Source organism: Ambystoma mexicanum, chromosome 4q (assembly GCF_040938575.1).
Source record: "Ambystoma mexicanum isolate Mex_15411 chromosome 4q, UKY_AmexF1_1, whole genome shotgun sequence".
Taxonomy (NCBI): domain Eukaryota; kingdom Metazoa; phylum Chordata; class Amphibia; order Caudata; family Ambystomatidae; genus Ambystoma; species Ambystoma mexicanum.
This window is the reverse complement of record NC_090928.1, coordinates 945,128,533-945,151,531: the sequence shown is the minus strand read 5'-3', so window position 1 is coordinate 945,151,531 and position 22,999 is coordinate 945,128,533. Positions and strand designations below refer to the sequence as shown.

The window sequence follows — 22,999 nt, the reverse complement described above, 5'->3', positions numbered from 1 at the left end:
GCTTCCTGCGCAGTGTCACATCGATGATGGAATCATTCCCAATACATAATCAGTTTCAGTGCAGATAAATTACCCACATCAATTAGCGTTTCCTTCCAGAGTATCTGTCTGGAGCCCGCCTCTGTGCCTGCAAATCCACATATACATGCCGAATTTTGATCCCACGAAAGTACAAAGTGCAACCTTAACCAGAGCATGTGTTCGCCCACCCATCCATTCCCCATTTCACCTTTGCTCACCCTGCCAACATCATCCCGCCACACACCTCTGTCTTCAGACTACAAGGCAACCTTACAGGGCTTCAAGCAGGCATGTCATCTGAGGGGGCAAACATTGTCTGCAGTAGTGTGTTCCAGGCCATAATATTGTTACTGTCCTCCCTCTGTTCCTTGCACACTGCGCAGTGCCACACCACTGTTTCCGCTTCTGCCCATTTCCACAGGTCCCCCCACCACGCCTCTATGTGGGGGCCATTCGGGTACTTCCACGCTAATGCAATTCTGCGCTTAGCCGATCTGCATATGAGATCCTTCATCCTAGTGAGGCGCACCTCAGTGCAGAAACATTCGAAGCAGGCATGCCTCAGGTGACCAGTCATGCATTGAACCCCCCCTCCCCCTCCCACCCCTTTTGCCACCCTCCCAGCAATGTCCTGCAAAAAGGCCCTAATCACTGAGCAAGACCAAAACATATGTAGCATACCAGCCTTATCGTTTGCACATCTGGAGGGCTTCTGCTCTGCCGCGCCTGGGAACAGGGAGATTGCCTGCAGTGTCATATATTCCCTATGTGCGACATAATGCTGTGTCAATTTAAATCGGGCATTTCTGGACACCTTCCTCGTGTACGCCAGCACATTGGCCCATTCCCCGTCCTCAAGTGTCCTCCCAATATCTGCCTCCGATTTGGCTCGCTCCTTGTGCTTCGTTCGGAGTCCTGAATGTGTCTTGCAACAGTTCATATAGCCTAGAAACAGTGGGACTCACCTCTGATACGTCATACAAAGTGTCCAGCACCGGATGCTCGTCCAAGCCCCCGCGGAATTCAGGCCATCTGGCCTCCAATGTCCTAATCACTCGTAGGTGTGTGAGAAACTGGCCCTATGAGATGTCCTTCCCCTGAACTAGCCCAGGGAAGCTCATCAGCCTTCCATTGTCAAATAGGTCCCCCAAGGTGATTATCCCCTGAGGTTCCCAGTGGCGCCTGAAACTGCGGACCTCACCATGGTTCCTCACGCAAGCTGCTGCAAGTGGGATGTCAGCTGAGTATGATTTTCGACCGTCCAAAAGCCTCCTGAATCATTGCCAAATCGTCCAACCCAGCTCTAGTAGTAAGGACCAGCCATACTAGCTGGTATCCTTTGCCCAGAGGACTTCCCGCAATTAATAAGGCTTAGCAAAGTCCAGCAGCAAGCCAGTGTCAAGTGAGGCCTGGTCAGCCAACCAGGTAACCACAAACTATAATTGCACTCCGAGGATTCAAAATGCTGCAGCCTTATCCCTCCCTCCATCCTTGTAATTCCTGCTTAGTGTGCTCAGCGAATTTCTGCACCTCTTCTCCCTCCCCCAAATATAAACCTTCTGATCTTAGTCAAGTTCACAGAAAAACAACTTTGGGATGTTGTAGGGTATGTTTGTGAAATGATGTAACAGGCGCTACAACACCACCATTTTGAGCAGCGCCACTCTGCCCATCATTGACAAGGGTAGCCTCTGCCAGAATTCCATGGAATTCTCTATCCCCCGATAATCCCTAATCGTGTTCATTTTGTGATCCTTTCTTGGGTCATGATGGACCTTAGCTCACAGATACCGGGAAGTGTCTGCGGCCGACTGCCGGTCAAGGTTTGGCAGATACCGTTGCTCTAGCCCAGCTAACCCCGCCAAGGGGAACAGTCTTGATTCTCGATGCTGATAGTTATGCGGGAGAGGTTAGCAAAGCTGTCCAGAACCTTGAGTGTATATGCAGCAGGTTCACCTCAGGATTGTTCAAATAAAGCAGCATGTCGTCTGCGTACAGCGAGACCACGTGCATGCTGGTCCCCACTTGTATACCTGCATCAGCCTATCTATTTATTTATTTATTTCGATTTAATTGATTACACATTTTTTTCAAAATAAAAGAAACACCAAAGTGCCTTCTCCTGGAGATCGATCCTTTTGAAAGAAAAAGAGCATCAAAAAAAGTTGTGGCCCAAAAGAAAAGGCAAAAGGCTAGTGAAACAGTCGTGCTGTCGCTCCCGAAGTGTGATGCTCCAGGTAACAGTTCCTTCGAGTTTTCATCTACCCTGTTGCTCCAGGTGGATGTTTTTAATAAAGGTCGCTATGCCAATCACACAGTGATTGTCATCACCACTTGTCAGCGCCGTCCACCAGTTATCTTCTGTTAGTGTAGTGAAAGAATTAAAGATTTTACCTAGGGATTGCAACTTTGTCCAAGTTTTTGCAGTATCTGCACTTGTCCGTGGATGAAAGCTTTCTTGTAAAGAGTTTTTAATTTGTTTTAAGTTGGTTCAAGCCAGGAAGGTCCTGCTTAAGCTCTTGTCTGGAAATGTTTCCAAATAGCTTCTCACTTCATTTACTTTCTTGGGTGACCTGGGGACAGAATGTACTTGTTTGCAGTCTCTCCAGTGGTTATTGTTAGGGAGAATTCTCTGTTAAGGCTAATTTCCCAAACCTAGTGAGTCCCCCAGCAGCTTTGCTGGATTTTTGGGGTTTATTTTTTCTCTCCTGCTAAGAGTGAGACTCCTTTTCTCCCACTCTTAGACATGATTTGAGATATCCTTTGACTCTGAAATGTGTTTTATGGGCTATGGGGTCTTTTACTCCATAGGGTTTCATGTGGTTTTTGGTAAGTGTGTTACACAGCACCCTCAGTGCAGTAACCACAGGGGTGTCATAGTGACCCCCAAACATAGACTCCATACCCTGGGACTGACTACTGTCTCCCAGGGCATGTAAAGTCACCATTGACTTTACTAGTCTTAAATTGGGAACAGAACCAGTACAAACCATCATATTGTGGAAGTACTGGTGGGGTAATTAGATTGCCCCTGGGTCTGTTTTTCGAGGGGGCACTGTGCAGTCCCCCCCTCGTCAAGTTTCTGGCTGGTGGCAGTGGTTACCACGCAAAATATTCCACCAGAATATTTTCTATGGGATTTTCCCATTCATTTTAAACGCACCACTTTTTGGTGCAATGTAAAAGATACCGCCGGGTTATTTATTTAATATTTATTCCCCGGTTGGGTCTTTTTGTCAGAACTCGGTTTTATAATGGCATTTGTGTTCGCCTCTGTAACTCCAACCCAAGTCGAGCCCTTTGTTCCACTTTTTGGCGGGCTTCTACACGGAAGCCTCCAAAAGTGGTGCCACTCTGTCTGGGTCTACAGGATGTGTGGGAGGGGGGTTTAGGCACCCTGGACTGAGTTGCCTCGGCAACTCAAGTCGCACTCTTGTGTGATTGGCCCAGTGGTGAGCCGCCCGGCTCACCCCTTAGCATGTTTGAGTGACAGTTAGGACTGATGAATGGGGGTTTTCTGCATAAAGGCAGGGCTTTGGGGACTGGAACTGGAGACGTCGCCACAGGACCTAAGAATCCAAGGAGGGAGAAGCTGAGCCGACCTGCAACGACGACACCACCGGTGGAACCCTGCTGAACCGTCTCACCACTTTTACTGACGACAGAGAAGATCTTCATCCGAGGAGTCTTCTTCCTTTGACTGGTGGGGATAACCAGTTTGCCCGTCTTTTCGCCTTCCCGGATCATCTCGTGGCCGCCTTGCCTGTGCCAAGCACCCCGGCAACTGGGATACCACGATTTACTACTACCGCGAATAAAAGGGTAGTACCTTTTAACCGGATAACTCCGCGGCTGGTTTCTTACCTGGCAGTGCAACGACCTTCAGCTTTCCTCCACGTCGAGATCTTCTCTTCCTCTGGACGACGCCGCGACTTGCACCCGCTTCCAGGAACAACTGCCCCCGCTGGAGAATCCTCTCCATCTTAAAGGTACTGTGTCCGCCTAGCCTCCCTTGCAACGGTCTGTACGGGGTGACTACTAAATCCTCGTCTTACCACCTGGGCTGACCCTAGGATGGCTAACTGAGCTTTTCTGAGCTGAACTAATTCCTTTTTGAACTCTCTGCAAGACTTTTTCAAAGCCTCTTAAAGTGTGTGATCTTGGGCACATTGGTGTTCTGTTCTCTCCAAGAGGGAGCCTGGCCTCTGAACTTTTTGCTCACTAGTAGACTTTGACTTTCCTGCCTTGCTGGGGGCTTCTAAAGTATTAGTGTTGTGTGCTTTTCTAATTTCTGCCTTTTCCCTCCCTTTTTTGATAACTTATTGGAGGCCATCTTTAGTTAAGCGCTCACCTCTGTCTGAAAATAAGTGGTGTTAACTAAGACTTGTCTAATGAGGAATAAGGGATGCATATATATTAATAGTGACTGTGTTTTGAACTTGCTTACAATAATAGTGCTGGAGTGTTTCTATGAGTGTGTCTTTAAATAAATAATTATATACTTTGATACCAAAGCTTTGGTCAGTGTTTGCTTGTGCTACTGTATTTTGGCACCTATCTTGTATACTCTATATACTGTCTAACTCTTCTTGAGAGAGGTCTGGCTGCTCAGCCACAGCTAACACGTAAATCTGGGTGGTACAGACTGCTACCAATTGGGTTTACTGCCAACACCTGTAGTCTTAAGCCTTTTGCAGTGGTCCCTAAGGGAACTGCACAGGTTTCTGCCTAACAGTTATCCAGTCTAACTCAGAGTGTCTTGGTTACCTTGTCAGGGCTGGTTAGAGGTAATTCAATAGGAGTGTCTAGCCCCTTCAATAGACTGATGTTCCAGTTCTTCCAGTCTGTCAATGCGTGGATGTTACCAGCTTCTATTTCTTTACTAACTAATTCCAATGCCTTTGATTTAGCATATAGGAGACCCTTTCGGTACAACATCAGCGTGTTTCTCTCTTTGATGGCCTTCAATGATAAGAGACATAATTCACGTCTGATGAGCGGCATAGGTGTAGTATGTGCCAAACCCAATACTCTCCTCCAAAAAAACCTCTCGAGTTTATTCCAGATCTTTTCAGGTAATAGAAACATTGCATCCGTCCCATATAGGATCAATGGCACCACCTTTAACTTGTAAAAGTTCATTGCTGCGACAAGAGAAAATCTGCCATATTTACTTTTAATCAACTACCCTAGCTTGGGTCGTTGGGGACTTCAGTTTTGACCATAGCAAGGCCTGCATTGAAGTCTCTGCAGAACTATTGCTCATCATGACTCCTAAGTATTTGAAGGTGTTGACTTTTTCAAGTTTTAAACCTTCTGCAAACCAGTTTGATTTATTTTGTTTCTTTCTTATGCTTCCCAAGACATCACCTTGGTTTTCATCGTATTCAAATGCAAATTGTTAATGTTCAAGTACGTCACCAGGTTCGTCGGCTGCCTTTGAAGTCCAATTGGCATCATGTCCAGCAGAATGATGTTGTCTGCATATAAAAGACGCAATACCTTTTACTCCTCCAATCGTTGGTGAAAAATGTCTACCTCGGCTTCTGTGTCTGGATAATCAGCAATATAGGCGTTATATAGTGCAGGGGCCAGAGGGCAGCCCTGTTTGACTCCTCTGACCGTGCTGATTTCTGTAGACAATAGGCCCTCTTGACGAAGCCTTACCTTCATCATTGTTTCCTGGTATAAGGCTTGAATCGGGCCTAATACTGATTCAGGGCAGTTCATGAGTCCCAGTTTTTGTCATAGCAAGTCCCTGTTGGCATGGTCAAAAGCCTGGAACAGGTCAACAAAAGCCATGTGGACTGCCTGGCCGCCCTGAAGAACCTTGGCTTTGATTGTAGGGAGCATAAGTATATTGTTGGTTGTTCCCGTGTTCTTAAAAAAACCCGTCTGAAATGGGTCGCTATGTTTTTCTGAGTTAAGCCAAATTTGCAAAATTTACAAGGCAAGCCCGCCGAAGATTTTCCCGATGACGTCAAGGAGTGATATAGGACGGCAGTGACACGGGTCCTCTCTGTCTCCTCGCTTGAAGATGGGGACAACTATGGCTTTTCGCCAGGATGCTAGAATGGTTTGTTCCTGGTTACAGTTCTTAAAGATTTTGCTGATGAGACGAGACCATAGTTCCGGGTGTTGTTTCAAATCGCTATTTGAAATCCCATCTGGGCCTGGGGCCCTTGAGTTGTTAAGTTTCTTGATTATGATCAGGATCTCATCTTCATTTCAGGGGATATTCCAAGTCTGTGTACTCCCTGCTTGTTGGAGGCCAGATGGAGTTCTCTCAAGATTTTTCATTGGGAACTGAACCATAAAGCTTTGTGAAGTGGGTTACCCACCATGCTTCACCTACACTGTTTTCTTTTTTTTAATTTTTTTTTTTTATTTAAAATGATTTAGTTTGTTACAAACTTTTCATTTTTAAGACATTACAATTCGAACGGGTAAAAAATTCATAGGGAAAAAGAAAGAAAAGCGAAAAAGAAAAAGTATAACTACAGGTAAATAAAAAGGATTTCTTTTGTCATTATGAGGCAACTAAAGTGATATTCGTCATTGTCAGTAAGAACTGCACTATCGTGAAAATTAATTTGTTTTCATGTCCATTCAATAGTAGTGCCCATCGCAGTTCTTTGTCCATCTGTTGAGTTGATATGTTAAAGAATTTGCCAAAAATCATTCTCTCATGCATCAATTCAGGACAGATCATTACTAGATGATGTATTGTCTCTGGTTCTTCTCTATCTTTACAAAAGCGGCAATGTCTGTCGGTTTTCAGAATTTGTCTGACCATTGCAAGCTTATCTCTTGTCGGCAGATTGTTCAGACGGATCGCCATATACACTGTGCGGATCTTGTCGTCAGGAAATAGTTCCATGTATTTTGGAGTTTCATTTAACGCTCGAACAGCTAGATGGCTTTGGAGATTTCTTGAATATAGGGTTTTCATTTGGCAGGTTCTAATCCAATCATTGCTTGCCAGTTTACGCTTTGCATATTGAGGTCTGAGAGTTACTATTATTCAAATACAAGAATCCACTCCCAACAGCCATGAGCGATTAATATCCATTATGAACCTATACTGGAATCCCGCAACACTAAACAACAGTAAATTTCTGGACGATGTTTTCTTAATTATCGATCAAACACTTCTAGAGCATCATCACGTGGAATTCATTATTTGCGGTGATTTAAATATACATCTATTTAATAAACTCGGCCAACGGATGGAGTATGTGGAATTGTCTACACGTGCAAAGAAATGGCACAAAGAGACTTCCACTCGTAACCTTAAACAAGTCGATCATCCAAATGATGGGATGGGCAAAACCCTACCTACATGGGACAGCGGCAAGGCAACAGCAACAATAGACTATGTATATTTGTCAGCACACCTATTTGATTCCATCACAGAGACAGTAATCAATACAACAACAAGAAGTGATCATAACCAAATTATTATTAACGGCTTTGGACTTGCACAACTAAAAAAGATTGATTTCCGTACTCCGACAGAAGTCACTGGCAATAATCGTAATTTGCGATTAACTGAGGAACAATTAAGAGACCTCACAAAGCAAATGCAACTAACATCAATGCCAGATATTGACAAACTCAATTATGATGCCTTCTTGATTCCTTTCTTAAAGCCAAGAAAGAATCAAATGAAATCACATAATCACCACTATAACACGCAAATCGTTCAGGAAAAAAGGAGATGCGCAAAGATATTCGCAAATTAAAACCAGTAAATGGAACTTCAATCTTCTCACAGAAGAGAAAAATAAAACAAAGGTACACAAATTGGAAGAAGTCATATCACGCAATATTACTGCAAAATGGCGCAGAAACCATGTTGAAGACTTATAAGAACCACAATCCAAGACATCTGTGGAATCTTCTGAACAACAATGACCGTAATCAACAACTTCTGGTAACAAACGTGACTATGCAAAAGTGGACAGATCATTTTACAAACATCTACAACGATTCTGTTACCACTCTGCCTCCAATTTCACAGACCGCAAACAACTCTTGGAAAATCGATTACGATAAGGAAGACTTGATCCAGATCTTTGGCAAACTGAACGTGCCCCGACGGCAATATCAAATCCGATCTTAAAACAAAATACAGACATGTGGATTCTCTTCATGATACAATTTATAGAAACAATCAACAAACAAAAGACAATCCCACCGTCGTGGAGAACAGCAATAATTGTCCCTATATGCAAACAAGGACCAAGAGATAATCCCCAGAATTTTCGGCCGATTGCATTATTAGATCCACTAAGCAAGATTTTCGCCGCACTACTGCTCAAAAAACTCAAAGAATGGGCCATGAACACAAACCAATTTGCAGTGAGACAGACGGGATTTACTTCAAATGTAGGAACAAACGTAAATCTGCTAATAATGAATTTGATCAAGAATGAAGCAATAGAAAAAACACAGATATACGCTGCTTTCCTAGACCTACATATGGCATTCGACTCTATCTCAAGAACACGATTATGGGAAAAACTATCAGCTTGGAATTGTCCAAAAGAGATCTTGGAGCCAATAAAATTATTATATTCCAACACCGCAATTTCTGTAAGACTCACAAAGAATGGTACAACTACTCCTTTGATAGCGAAAACGAAAGGATTAAAGCAGGGCTGCCCTCTTGCAGCCACTTTATATAACCTATACACAGCAGACTGCGAAGATCATTTAAAAGATAGCACTTTGAATCCGCCAAAACTGAATTCTGTTCCAATTCCAGCACTATTCTATGTAGACATCATCCTGCTAGATAAAACCATTTCAGGATTACAACAGAGTTTACACCTTATGGGAACCTACATGAAGATAAACAAACTAAAGATCAACACCACAAAGACCAAAGTCATGGCCTTAGTAAAACTCCCATTTAAGAAACAACCATTACTAAAACTCTCTATTGATAACATCTCTCTAGAAGAAGTCCCAACCGTCAAATATCTTGGGATCACGTTAAACCAGTCCAAAACAAAAAAGCAATGGTTTGATACTGTGGAAACAAAAACTCAATCACTAGCCAGAGAGGGATGCCTTCTACACCGAAAATATGGTAAATTGTCATTTAAACCGATTATAACATTCTATAGGCAGAAAGTAATCCCTGTAATTACATATGGCAGTGATGCAATGATCCACACACTACCTAAAAATTGTACGAAATTTGAAGCAATTTTCTGGAGGAAGACCTTAAGATTACCAGATTCATACCCAATGCCGAGAATTCGTTATGAAGTCGCGACATAATCACTATCCTCCATAGTGATATGGAAGCAACTAGATTTCCTAAGGAAACTGCTGATAAAGGACAAAATACCAGCCATAGAAATTCTGAAAAATAACCCAATTGCTTCATATAAAACATGCTTACGGAAATGGAAAGAACAATTATTTCAACAATTAAAAGATGAAGACATATCACTTGAAACTCTCATCGTGTTTGCCGACTAACAATTTAATCCTGTTACACAGCAAATATTGGCATTAGTTGGCAATCAATAACACTCTGTATGAATGCAATACAGAGATCCAAGTGCTAACATTGTAACTTTAAAATTATATAAAAAATATTGTGGAACAAAACTGTGGAAATACTCTGTATGAATGCAATACAGAGCAAAGCAAAAATTAGGAACTGTATGACAATAATACAGAATAAAGCTCAACTAAAAATAGTAAAGATACAATACTGTTAAATTACCAACTGATGATTAAAATTATTCAATTTGGAGCGCACCAAGTGTCTCTATAGTCTTTTTTTATTACTATTTTCTAAGGTGTTGGTGTTTTTTGTGGTAGTTCCTGTATATCTTTGAGATTTGTTTGATAGCGTTCTCCGTAAGCTTTAGGCGGGTGCCCCTCCCATTCACTTCTAGTTCGTGCACTAAACGTTGTTGAGGCTTCTGAAGAGCAGCCCATCTTGTGCATAAAAAGTTGTGGTCACTGTTTGAAGTTTTCTCTATTGTAAAACTGACAATCAGCCCTAGGACCTCTTTTGACACATATGAGTGGTCAATGGTTCCTGTTTGATCTCCCCTTTGCCATGATGGAATCTCGGAATTAGCTTTTGTTCTGAGCCAGTGCAGATTGCCACAAGTGTTTTCTCTAGGATCTCTCCTCGCTCCAGAATTGGCGATGCTTTGACCAAATGTAACCTCTGGTTTCCAATGTCTAGACAGATGGCCTTAAAGTCCCAAGTTATTATTGTATAGTTATACAAGTAGTTTGCACTAGCTTCGTTTAAGATGTTATCCACTGATTCCTAGTAAATTTAATCAGAAAAGGCTTCAGGGTTCCAATATGTGTTGATCAATAGTATCCTCTCTTCCTTTTCCGTAGATGTCGTGTCTTAATGCTTCCAGATAATTATGAAAGCCTGGAATAGATAGGATGAGTGTATCTGTTCCGTCGCTTCCAGGCCACTGCCTGAGCGTATTGCTGTCAGTAGGCCAGCTGAGGGACGTCCAGCCAGTCCCCTCTTAGCTGGTGTGTTAAATATCGTATATCCGTCCATCTCGGGTTTAGTGAGCAACCACGTCTCCTGGAGACAGAGAATATCCCAGCGGCCCAAGTTGAGGTCACTCTTCACTGTTAAATGTCCAAAACCTCTAGTATTCCATGAGGCCATGTTGTTATAGTTTTTCTGAATTATGGGCAGTGCACAGAGTTTTGAGGTAGGGTCCTCCATTGAGTCCCATTCCGTCAGTTGTGATTGCTAATTGTTCTGCATTAAGTGCGGTGTCGAGGATTTCTATGTTCACTTCACTGGAGATTCCTTGTTGTTGTCCATTCTTCGTGATGTAGACTGATTCTTGTCTTTACGTAAGGTGGGCGGTTGTTCAGACTGGTTTTTGTTTTTTGGACTAAACTCTTTGGTTGTTGATCTAAGTGTAGTTTCCCCTCTGTTCTTTCTTCCTCTAATTCTATAAAATCATCCCTTTTGTGGAGTTCCCCTGTGGGTGGTGGGTCCAGTGAACTTGATTGCTTTCTTGTTCTTCTCTAGACCTTTGTCTAGATGAGTTTTCCTTAACTTTACCAGTCTTTATTTTTCCCTTGTGTTCTCTTTCTTCCCAATTGATCTTTGGTCTTCGAGTATTGACATCTCTAAATGTTCTCGCAGAATTTTTTAACTTCGCTTTTGTTTCGTCTTAAGGTTTCTCTTTTTCTTACTGAAGTTCTGTCAAGTCATAGCCCAAAATTGCCAAGCTTTCAACTTCTTTCAGAAGCATGTCTCTTATTACTTGTGACATGATATGTAGATAGGAACAATCCTTTTGTCCTGTATCACAGGGTTCGACTATCCGTAAATCGCTGCTCTGTATATAGCGCAAACTCGGTATCTGTTTAAATAAGTTTATGATGGTAGTCCTGTTTAGGGTCAGGTAGAGGTTCACTCTCCTCTTCCTCTTGAGCTGAAGCTAGAAGCAAAGCTCCCACTTCTGGTCTTGATACATAAGCCTTTAAACAATTGGTGTGAAAGACTCGGGGAACCTCCTTAGGTCTGTCTAAGTCCACCAAATAGTTCACCTCTCCAAGTTTGCCAACAACCTTGAAGGATCCTATCCATTCATCCTGCAAGGCCCTCTGCCTTGTTGGCACCATAACTAATACAAGTTGGTCTCGAGTAAATTCAACCATGTTAGCCTTCTGGTCATGCGAATGCTTGAACAGCCTTCAAGTTATCACTTGCCTCTGCCATCATGTGTGACATTCTCCGGAGACCTATCACATAGCCAGTGACTCTGACTGGCTTGGGGGAAGGAGCACTCTCCAACCTCTCCTTGATCAGGGATAATGGACCTCTGACTAGATGGCCATAGAGAAGTTCAAAGGAACTATAACCAACTCCCTCCTGAGGGACTTCTCTGTATGCAAAGAGAAGGCATGGCAGTAGAAGGTCCCACTTTCTTTTAAGGGGTTCCTCTAAAGCACCTATCATGCTCTTCATAGTACGATTAAACCTCTATACCAGTCCATTTGTCTGTGCATGGTAGGCTGTAGAGAACTTGTAAGTGACACCACAGTTTTTCCACATGGCTTGCATGTAGTGGGACATAAAATTGGATCCCCTGTCAGATATCACTTCCTTAGGAAACCCTACTCTGGTAAAAATACCAAGTAGAGCCTTAGCCACAGCCTGAGCCGTAACAGTTCTCATAGGTATGGCTTCTGGGTATCTTGTAGCATGGTCTACTACAACCAGGATAAACGTGTTCCCTGAAGATGTGACCCTCTCGAAAGGAACTCCCACCACTGGGAGAGGCACCAGGGGTGCCACATTCTTGGCTTCACTCTTGCCAGAGGTTTGGTAAGTGTGACCGCTCCTACAGAATTTGTCAACTTCTGAACCAATTTTAGGCCAGTAGAAGTAGAGAGAGAACCTTTCCTTGGTCTTCTTGAAATTCAAGTGACCAGACAAAGATATCTCGTGGGATAAATGTTGGAAATGGAGTCTGCTGGCAAGGGTCACTACAATTCATTTGCATTCCCCCGGGATAGACTTGGTTGGTTCACTGTAGAAGAGGCCATCTTCCCAGCTTAACCTGCACTTCCCAACTTCTTGCCGATCAAGTTGGTTAGCAGCCTGTTGTTGAAGACCTTCGAGAGTAGGACACTCTCTCTGTCCTTTGCTGAAGTCTGCCCTGTTGGCTCCACCTTCTGCCAGTAAAGACTGCAGCTCAGGATGGTCAACAGGGTCAAGATCTCCAACTAAGACAGTGTCTTCTTGCAGATAGGATTCTTCAGATACTGGCTCAACCACACAAGGCTGCACCCCACACTCTTCCTCAGCAGGGGTAGGAGTCACAGGTATGACTTTGGACAATCTTGGGGATGTCCTTGTTGGTAGCACAGGGGTGCTGTCTGATTTTTTTTCCTTGAGGTCTTGGGTTTCCCCTTTTGCCTCTTTTTTCTTGGAAATGGCAGTCGGCAACTCCTGTGGAGTGGGAGTGATAGTTTCTTCTATAAACTCCTCTGGAGAGCCTCTCGAGGTCTCTCCCTTGGAGACCTAGTAAGCTCCCATTTCCTTTTACTGGGAGGCCTGGGGGTGCTTGACACAACTCAGAGTTTTCAGGTCATTACCCAACAGGACTCTCCCAGTCACTTCACTCTGCACACTAACAGGTATTTTGACAGTCATATCATTACACTGGATGAGAGCTGGTAACTGGGGAAGCATTTGCACAGGGCCTCCAGCTAACTTGGTGAGGTGTTTGGGTGCCTTAGAAACATCCTCCACCTTGAAAAATGATTCATCCACCACAGTTGTGCTGGCTCCAGTGTCTCTGATCGCACGAGTCTCCTGATCATCCACAAGAACACTACCTTTATAATACTCTTTAGTACTATCTGGAATGGAATTATAGACCTCTAAATTCTGTTGTTCCCACAAGCCCAGGGGCACTAAAGAAACACTAGCTGAGACTCATGGGTTCATCAGCCAGTAGGTGAAAGTTTCCACTTGCCATATGTACTTCCCTCTGGGAAGAAGGCCAAGGAGACAGTGTGAACCCCTGAAGGTTTACTCTTGCATCTGGGATCCCCTTTCACTTGGTCAGTTGACCCACAAACATAACATTTCCCAAATGTCTTTATGAATAGGGGCTTGTTCTGACCTCCATATGGTTTGGGTCCAGATGGTGCACTAGCCTGATTTCGTTTCCCTTGGGGTTTACGCTTATGTTGCTGTTTGTGGCCCTCTTTTGGATTGGAGGTATTAGAAATCTCCTTGTTGTCTTTCTTGGGCTGTTTTCCCCTCATCCTTCTTCTGAGTAGCCCCAGAATCCCTGTGAGTAGCCCTGTTGGCAACCCACAAGTCAGCAGCTTTAGCTAGCTTCTTTGGATCTATCTCCTTAGAATCAGCCAAGTGCTGTCTGAGCTCAGGAAAGCAGACATCAAAAATAGACTCCAACATAACATGATTCCTCCTTCCTTCATAAATGTTTACTCTGTAACCCTTAATCCAACCATCTAATTTCTTCCAACATTCACATACCCAGGTGTCCCAAGGGGTACCATCATGCTTTTTGAGGGTCCTAAACCTCTTAAGGTACTGAGAAGGGGTCTTCCCAAATCTAACAATTAAAGCGAGCTTCACACACTCATAATCCATCCTATCCACCTCCCCCAACTCCATTACAACATCAGATGCAACAGTGGGTAGCCTAGAGAAGAGCCAGGGAAGCAATTGATTCCCTGTAAGACCTTGAATACCATGGTTAAATTCAAACATTGCCAACCAATCCAAAATGTCAAGCTTAACCTCATACATACCCACAATTTCTTTAGGCACGCAGGGTCTCTTAGGACTGGAAGACCTAGAAGACTCTGGGAGAGAAGCATTTTCAAGAGACAATCTTTTCATTTCTAGTTCATGATTCAACTCCATTTCTCTGAGCTTAAATTCTTGGTGTTTGTGTTCAGTTTGAGCATTCAAACGTTTGAATTCAAATTTGTAAGGATGAGGCAGACAGCAGCTGGCTTGAAGGAACTTAAATTGCCTTTATTCAGGTTCACAAAGAAGAAAAATAAAAATAAAAATGATTGTTCAAAGTTCTTGAATAGAGTTCTTTCTTCTTCTGTGATAAGGATGAACCAAGGAAGGGTGACGCCTAGTCTTCATTCGCCCAGAGCGTTTCAGGTGCAGTTCTCTCTCTCTCTTCCTCTGTGTTCTGCAAGAGAAGCGGAAAAACACCCAAAGTCCTTCATCAGTTTCATCCTTAAATGGGGGTTGGGGCTGTGTGGACCAATCAGGGCTGTTCTGGCCTCTTTTTCTATAAATAGGACCCCAAGCTCCGCCCCCTTTCTCTTTGCCCGTGGTTTGCCATGCAGCCTCTCCCGTCAACACTGGATTTTTGCGGGGCACCTCGGTCTGCTTGTCAGATGATGTTATTAACGCTTCCGTAGCTTTGTACTTCCCACCGACAGGTGAGCTATGATTGGGAAATGCGGACTCGGATATGTGTAACTTAGTGACAGCATCTATGGGGAAAGCCGCATGGCGCATGGCTGCAGGGGAGACGGTAATGTGCAAGAGACCATGACTGCCTGCCCAACTCTTTCTCTGTGTGGAGCCTGCGGTCACATGTGAAGGCTTCTCGTTAGCTCTGTCCTCCTTATATAATGACCCTCTGTGAATGAAGAGTTTGGGACCCGCCGGGTCTTTATTGTTTGTTTCCAGTTCGGCTCCACAGGATAAGGGAGCGGGAACTGCCAGGCTGTCACTACCTGTTTCCTCGGCTCCCAGCGCTGCTGGGTTTAGTCTGGGAAAGTGTTGCCGCTGTTCCCTCTCACGGTGGTGATTCCACCATTTCTCCCCTTCTTCCCGTTCCTCCCTTTCCTCCTGTTCACAAAGTTCAAGCCTCATTTTCTCTTGAGCAATGAATTCAGGACTGAGTGTAGGACCTGTGGGCTGAGGTTGCTGGGAAGGCAAGGGAGCAGAGAGACCTACATTGAGAGACGCATCTGCCTCTCCCAACTAATCATTAACAAACATATTATCACCCTCAATACTTTCCACATTTGCTAGAGAGTGAGGTATTTCACACCCAACCCCCAGACTTTGGTTCTTTAACAACTTTTGAATTAATTCAGTCTTTTTGCTTTTGGCAGAGAGTTTCCTTTCTTTACACATGTTTCTTAAGTAATCAGCAGTGTAACTCAGGAGGGTCTCCTGACTGTGGCTTTGCATATCAGACATGATTAATATGGCTTTTTAGTGATGTTAGCCTTGTGGTTAGTTGATCCAAGGTAATAGCAGTACTCTAAGTGTAATTACTATACTTTGATCCCACCGCTGCCACCTGTGTTGGGTAGAATTATATGCAGTACCCTTTGGGAACACCACACACAATTAAAATTACAGGTGACAGTACAAATTCACCTTTGGTACAAGCCTGTACTACACAGTTAAAGTGGTAGCGATGGCTGAGCAGCCAGACCTATCTCAAGAGTAAGTGAGCAGTATCAAATAGTTACACAAAGGACAGCAATTACTATGATTCAAACAAATACTGACTCAAGGTTTTCAAGTAAAGAAATATACATTTATTTTACTCTTCAGTTGTATAACATTTCACTATTATTATCATTTTAAAAATCACACTCTTAATACACCACACCACCCCCAATAAGTTCCAGACAAGTTGAGCTCACAAAATGAAGTGGGAGAAGAATGGCACTCCAGCAGCTTTAAAAGGGAGGGAAAGACAAAGTTAATAAAAATTGAACCACATCAACAGGTAAGTATTCGGGGCAATTGAGCAAGAGGAACTACAATGATAGTATCAGGTAAAAAAGGCTTAGGACCAATGTCACTAGGTCAAAAGTCATTTGCTCAAATCACACGGTTCAGGCTAGTTCGCTGTAAAGTTCATGCCACAGGTTCCGGGCGAGGTTGGTTGGCAGAAAAGTTAGTTTGAAGAGAAGAGAAGGACAAGCCCTTGGATTGGAGAAAGATTTCAAACACTTTCCCCGAGATTGAACGAAACAAGCAAGCGGATTTGCACCGCACCTTAAAATGGAGAAGAAGCTGTAGCTGAGGCGGACGTTCCTGGTAGTTCCTGCAGGCTCACGGTTCCTGAAGCGACTGTCGGACTGACAAGAAGTAGGTAGACGGGAGGGTCACGCACTACCCAGGGAAGAAAGCAGCAGCAGAGCAAAGCAACAAATAAAAGGTGCGCTCCTTAAAACCCAAGCAGGGTCCGACCTTCCTGGCTATCCAGCCCACTGTAGCTCTGTACAGTGAATTCGACCAGAGGAGGGGTCCTGGCTTGAAGTTTGGGCAAACTGGTTGGTCCCACCAGCTCAGGGGAAGATGTTTCCTGGAGGATCTTCTCTGTCGTCGGATTCTGAAGATTCGGGTAGGGGTCCTCTTCCATCAGCTTCTTGTTGGTTCTTTCGTTCCAGTGGCGACTCTGCCTTTCCAGTCCCAGAGACCTGTTTTTTACACAGTTTTCTCCCATTCATACAGCTTGGCTGTCAATCACACAGCAGGGTGGCTGTCCTGGCAAGGACAGTCACCCAGCCAATCAAACAGGAGTGCGAATTGGGTTACCAAGGGAACCCATGACAGGGGTCCTAAGCCCCCTCCCTCACATCCTGCCTACCCAGACTTTCAGGCGCCTTAAGGAGGGCTTCTGTGCAGAAGCCCGCGAAAAGACAGCGAACAAAGGGACTAAACCTGGTTTGGCGCGCAGAGTAAAACACGAGAAAGACTTTAACAAAAAGAAATGGCGTATAAACCCAGCCGGAGCCGAAATAAAATATATTTGGTCAAGCAGGTTTATGTTTGAGGCTAATATAATAGCCTAAAACAATACCATGGTTATTTAAAATAACCGCGGTATGAAAAATAGGGTAGTTACCACTGCCACTAGCCAAGTCTTTATGAAAAAGGAGCGAAACAGTGCTCCAACAGAAACAGACAAAAAGGCATAAGAATTAACCCTTTCCAGTACTCCATGTAAGATGGGTTGTACTGGGTCTGTGATTTAAAGAGACTACATAAAGTTTGTTTGTTTATTTCTAATGCGCACCAGACCCGAGGGTAACAGGGCACAGCAATAGGAATATGCGAAGCTTACAAGGTTACAGAAAATTTCACAGTACAATACAATATATTTACAGGTAAAATTACAAAGGCAATATAGAAGTACACCAAGGTATAGATACAAATTTACAATGTATAGTTTATAAACAAGTTAGGTTATACATTTCACTAGGTTGCGAGATGGACTTGGGGCAACCCAAATGAGGCAACTAGCACTCTTACGGCTGGTGTTCAGTGGTCTTGAGCAGGTTGATATCATTTTTTCTGAAATGTGGGTAGAGTTGGTCTTCTCTGATCTCGGGTGGGCAGGGAATTCCACAGTTTGGCCGCCTTCACAGGAAAGCTGTATCCGCCAATCTCGGTGAGTCTAAATCTCGGTAAGCAAAGGCAGTTGGCATTGCTAGCTCTCGTTGGTCTAGTTGAAGTTCTTCTAGTTAGTCTGTCTATTAGGTAGCTAGGGGCCATATTATTTAGGTATTTATGGGTCAAGGAGACCATTTTTAGGTGTATTTTATTGTGGGTAGAAAGCCATTTATGTTGGTGTCTGATGTGGGAAATGTGTACTCTTTTATTTATGCCTAGTGCCGCTCTTAAGGCGTTATTTTGAAGAGTTTGTAGCCTCTGAATGACTTTGTTAGCACTGCTGTAAAGAGCATTACAGTAATCCAACCTAGAGAGTATGAGTGCTCTAGCCAGAATCATGCAGCTATCATTTGAGAGGAATGGCTTACTGGCTCTAATAAACTTGCAAGTGTAAGCCGTGGTAGAGGCCAGGGATTTTACTTGTTTGTCAACGGACATAGTTGAGTCGAAGTAAAATCCAAGGGTTTTTACATCCTTAGATACTCTAATGATGTTTCCATCGATGGTTAATGAGGAATATTCATGACCTAATTTAAGGAGGTTGGAATTTGTGCCCAAGATTATCAACTCTGTCTTGTCATCATTCAGGCATAGACCGTGGTTGGCCATCCATGCCTGAATGATGAGATATACCCTATTCACCAACGCCGAGTCCTTGCAATGATCCCCGGTAAGAGGGAGGAGAATCTGTGTATCATCTGCATAGTTAGTGTAGTTTATACCCAGAAGGTCCAGATCATCGAACAAGGGATTGGTGATTATGTTAAATAGAGTGGGGGAGACACAGGAGCCCTGCGGTACGCCACACTGAATGGGGGCGGGGTCCGCTGCTGCTGATTGGGAAAACACCCTCATGGTCCTTTCGATCAAGAATGATTCTATCCATCTGATAGCCTCTGTGGAAAAGTGAGCTGCTGAATCCAGGTGTCTGCGTAGGACCTTATGATCCACTGGGTCAAATGCAGCTGAGCGATCTAGTAGTAGGAGAAAGGCAGTCTTCCCATTATCTCTCAGCTCATCAATCTGTGTTTTAAATCAATCAGGGCCGTTCCCGTCCCATGTAATGGGCGAAATCCAGATTGTCTAGCTCCCAGGAGCTTGTGTAGTTCCAAGTATTTTTGTATCTGGGTATAAGCACCTTTGTCAAGTATTTTAAGTAGAAATGGTACCGTTGTGATGGGGCGGTAATTAGTGGGAATGAGCGGGTCTAGAGTTTGCTTTTTTAAAAGTGGAAGTACCCAGGATTGTTTAAGGTTGGCTGGGATAGTGCCAGAGGTAAAGGAGGCATTAATCAATTTGGAAATAAATGGTGACAGATCTCTGGCGGCATCTTTTATAATTTGAGCAGGACAAATGTCATCTTTGCAATTGGATGGTTTGAGAGATAAAATAGTTTTCTCTACCTCTAAGATCGTAGTTTTGGTAAAACTGAATCTGGGGGTCTGGTCAGTAGGTATATCACTAGACGGAAGGGTGTTTGCAGATAGCTGTGAATTTACAGTAGCTTTTTTAGGCACTTGTTTAGGTGGGCTTTTGGTTTACTTGCTCTTAGTTTGAGTGGGGCATTTTTATCCAGTGTGGTAAGCATGATTTTATTGTATTCATCGACCATGGCACTGGGGTCTAGATTTTTGGACAGTGCATTAAGAGTCGGGAGAATAGCTGGGATCACTTTGCCCACTGTAGTATTCTTTTTATTTCTAGTTGGGCAAGCTGGTGCTGATTGCGGGACTATGGGTAATGGTCTAGTGGTAGATAATGTGAAAGACACAAGTGAGTGGTCTGTTCACAGTTGTGACATGATAGAGGTACTGGTAGCTATGCAGTTATGATCAGCTACCCAGTCCGAAGTTCTACCTTTAATATGGGTAGGTTACAAAAGTTAATGGCAACTTTACATGTTTCTGGGAGACAGTAGTCAGTACCAGAAAAATTGAGTCAGTGGGAAGTCTGAAAGACAACGCTGTGTCACTGCACTGAAGGTGCTGTGTAACACATACAAACATCATGCTCATGGAGTAGGTGAGGCTCCAGAGCCTAAGATTACACAAATGGTAAAAACACACACAGCAAAACACGTGGGAAAAAGGCTTACACTCTTACTAGGTGAAAAAAAAAATCCTAGAAATCCAGCAAAGCTGCTGAGGGACTTGTTGGGTAAGGGAAATCAGCCATTTACGAGAATTCTCCCTAACAGGAGTCCAACCTGGAAGCGGACAGACTCAGCAGGCTGGCAGCAGACAATTACGAGTGGGGGCTAAACGACGTTTTTATTCAGGAGATCTTCAACAGGTGGGGTCACCCCTATGTGGATCTCTTTAACACCTGGCACAACAAGAAGTGTCCCTAGTTCGCATCCTGGCAAGGTCAGGGCCCTGGCTCTCTGGGCGACGCATTTCTCCTCCAGTGGACCGGCATGAAAGCCTATGCCTTTCCGCCCACTCCCCTGATCTACAGGGTAATTTACAAAATCAAGGAGTTTCAGCAACTCCTCATCATTTCAACAGCTCCACGGTGGCCTGCCAGGCCATGGTTTTCAGAGCTGCTCAGTCTCTCGGAAGTGCCCCCGATTCACCTCCCAACGGGCCCAGCACATCTTCTGGCACAGCAGGGGGCAGAGTCATCCACCCTGCGTCAGGGAAACTAGCCCTCACTGCGTGGTACCTGAGCAGGTAACGCTTCGGCACCATAGCCTCTCACAGGCCAATCTGGAGATCATACAAGGCGGTAGGATCAAAGCCACCAGGGCCCAGTACACAAGCAAATGGTACAGGTTCTGCCACTGGGCAGACTCCAAGGGAATTGACACCTTGGCCTGCAATTTGGACGATGTGCTCTCCTTTTCAGCGCACCTCGCTCATTCGGATGTACAGGTTGACACCTGCCTTACATACCTCTTAGCCATTGGGGCTTACAGGAACTTAGAGGAAGTCATCTTTTCCTCCTCCAACCCTATCGTCCAGAAACATCTGACCGGTCTCGCAAGGCTCTACCCACCCGTCAAGAGCCCGCACCAGGTGTGGGACCTTAACATAATCTTGGGCGCACTGGCGCGCAAACCGTTCGAGCCAATGGCATCCGTGGACATCAAGCTGGTCACCATCAAGACGGCCTTACTAGTCGGCCTTACCTCAGCTCGTAGAGTCAGCGAAATTCAGGCACTGGTCGCCTCCGAGCCATATACCACCTTTGACAAGGACAAGGTAGTCCTGCGGACACACCCGGCATTTCTGCCCAAGGTTCCGTCTGCTTTCTACTTGAACGAGGAAATAGTCCTTCTCCAGCATGGGGTCTGGCATGGATTCACATGCTCATGAATATTCCCCGTCGTCAGACCGGGAATCCTTGGTAAAGAAAAAATCAGTATCAGTTTCGTTTCGGATCTGTCTTTCTCAGTAGTAACCAATCACTGGTCTCGGGGTCATACTGCCCCCAGCCAATGACTGCCCTCTCCCTAAGCCCCGCCTCTGGCAGCCATCTTCAGATTTTTACCACACGCTCAAGTGTTGGGAGTCCTCGTGTTTACCTCTCGAGCTTTTGCAGCGTTTTCGTGCTTTTTCAAAGAGAATTTCTAATTTTTCGGTCAAATAGAGCCTCAAGCTCCACTGTCTCTACATCCGATTAACGGGTATTCGTGTCAGATTTTTTTCTACGCCCCTCAAGGGTGAAGATTTCGTCGAGTTACGCTTCTTGGGGGATTCCAGAAGTTTCTGCGGCCTACCCGAACATGGCCCAGGAGAAAGGAAGCTCGACGCCCGGAAAGCTGTTCAGGGTTTGCCCTGGATGCCAGCTACAGAATGTGTTCAAGGAGGACGAGCATTCGAAATGTCTCTACTGCCTTCATGAGGACAAAACGCACGTGGAGAAGGACTGTGTGTTTTGCAGGAACATGTCGGAACGGACCATCAGGGACCGACACCTTCGTCTCTCCAACTGGCTGGAAGGAAGGTGTCTGTCAGGTGTGAAGAAGAAGAAGAAGAAGAAGAAGAAGAAGAAGTCTGAGCGGTCTTCTAAGTCCTGTGAGGGTGCCCTGGCGATGGGGGCCCAACAGAAGGCAAAGCACCGCGAGTCCGCGGGCACCGGGAGCGCCGAACGGTCGGGCTCTTCGGCTGCCAGGCAGGGCGCGCCTTCCCCGGCACCATCAACCATGAGCCAATGCTCTGGTTCGGGGAAGAGGAAATCTGAGAACCCGGGTAAGCTTCTGGAGAGGCTGAGGGGGAGCGAGGCGGTGACCCTCCCCCCAAGGTGAAGGCCTCAAGCACGCCTAAGGCGGTGAAGGCCTTGTTTCACCCGGCCAAGGCCTCTATCGCGGGAGTCGCGGCGGCCCTGGTGCAGCCTGTGGAGGCTACACCAGTGGAGGTGACCTCGGGGCCCAGAGTTTCCCTGCCTCTGCGGAGGGAAGCCTCTTTCAGACCCATCGAGAAGACCCCAGCGGAAAAAGAGGGGCAGGGGGCGGTGGCCATTGTGGACACGGACACAGCATCCGAGGAGGAGCTTGTAGAAGTCTTAGAGGGTCTCGACGAGGGTGACGAAGAGGCCCGTCCCCACGGGAGGGATCCCGACGAGGGTGACGAGAGTGACGGCGGCACCGGCGAGGGTCCTAGTCACCCGTCGCGCACGTCGCTTCCGGAGCCGCAGGATACCTTGGCGGCCATTTTGTTGGCAATACAATCCTTATGTTCGGAGATAAGGACGAGATTGCTCTTACCACCGACGGAGGATCCGGAACCAGGCTCGACGGAGAAACCAGAGCCGGACCCGACGGGAAGCCCCCCGAACAAGAGAAGACAGATCCATCCAGCCCCGCCTTCTCAGGCCTCGTGGCCTGCTCGGCCTTTACCCACGTCCCCCGTCCCTGGGGATGACACGGGAACGGACATGGCCACGACGGGTACCGACGGCGGTGACGACGGGACGGCATGCCCATCGCCAGCCCGGGCCTCCCCGTCCGACGAGATTGGATCTTTCCATGCAATGATCGCCAGGGCATCCAAGCTTTTTCAGCTCTGCCTCAAAGAAAAG

The 22,999-nt window shown here is 45.3% G+C and overlaps 1 protein-coding gene across 3 annotated transcripts in view; it reads left to right on the top strand.

The window, feature by feature from the left end:
- Positions 1–22,999, top strand: part of UBR2 (ubiquitin protein ligase E3 component n-recognin 2) — a 2,523,611-nt gene that overhangs the window by 2,032,759 nt on the left and 467,853 nt on the right. The gene's annotated exons all lie outside the window — the stretch shown is intronic.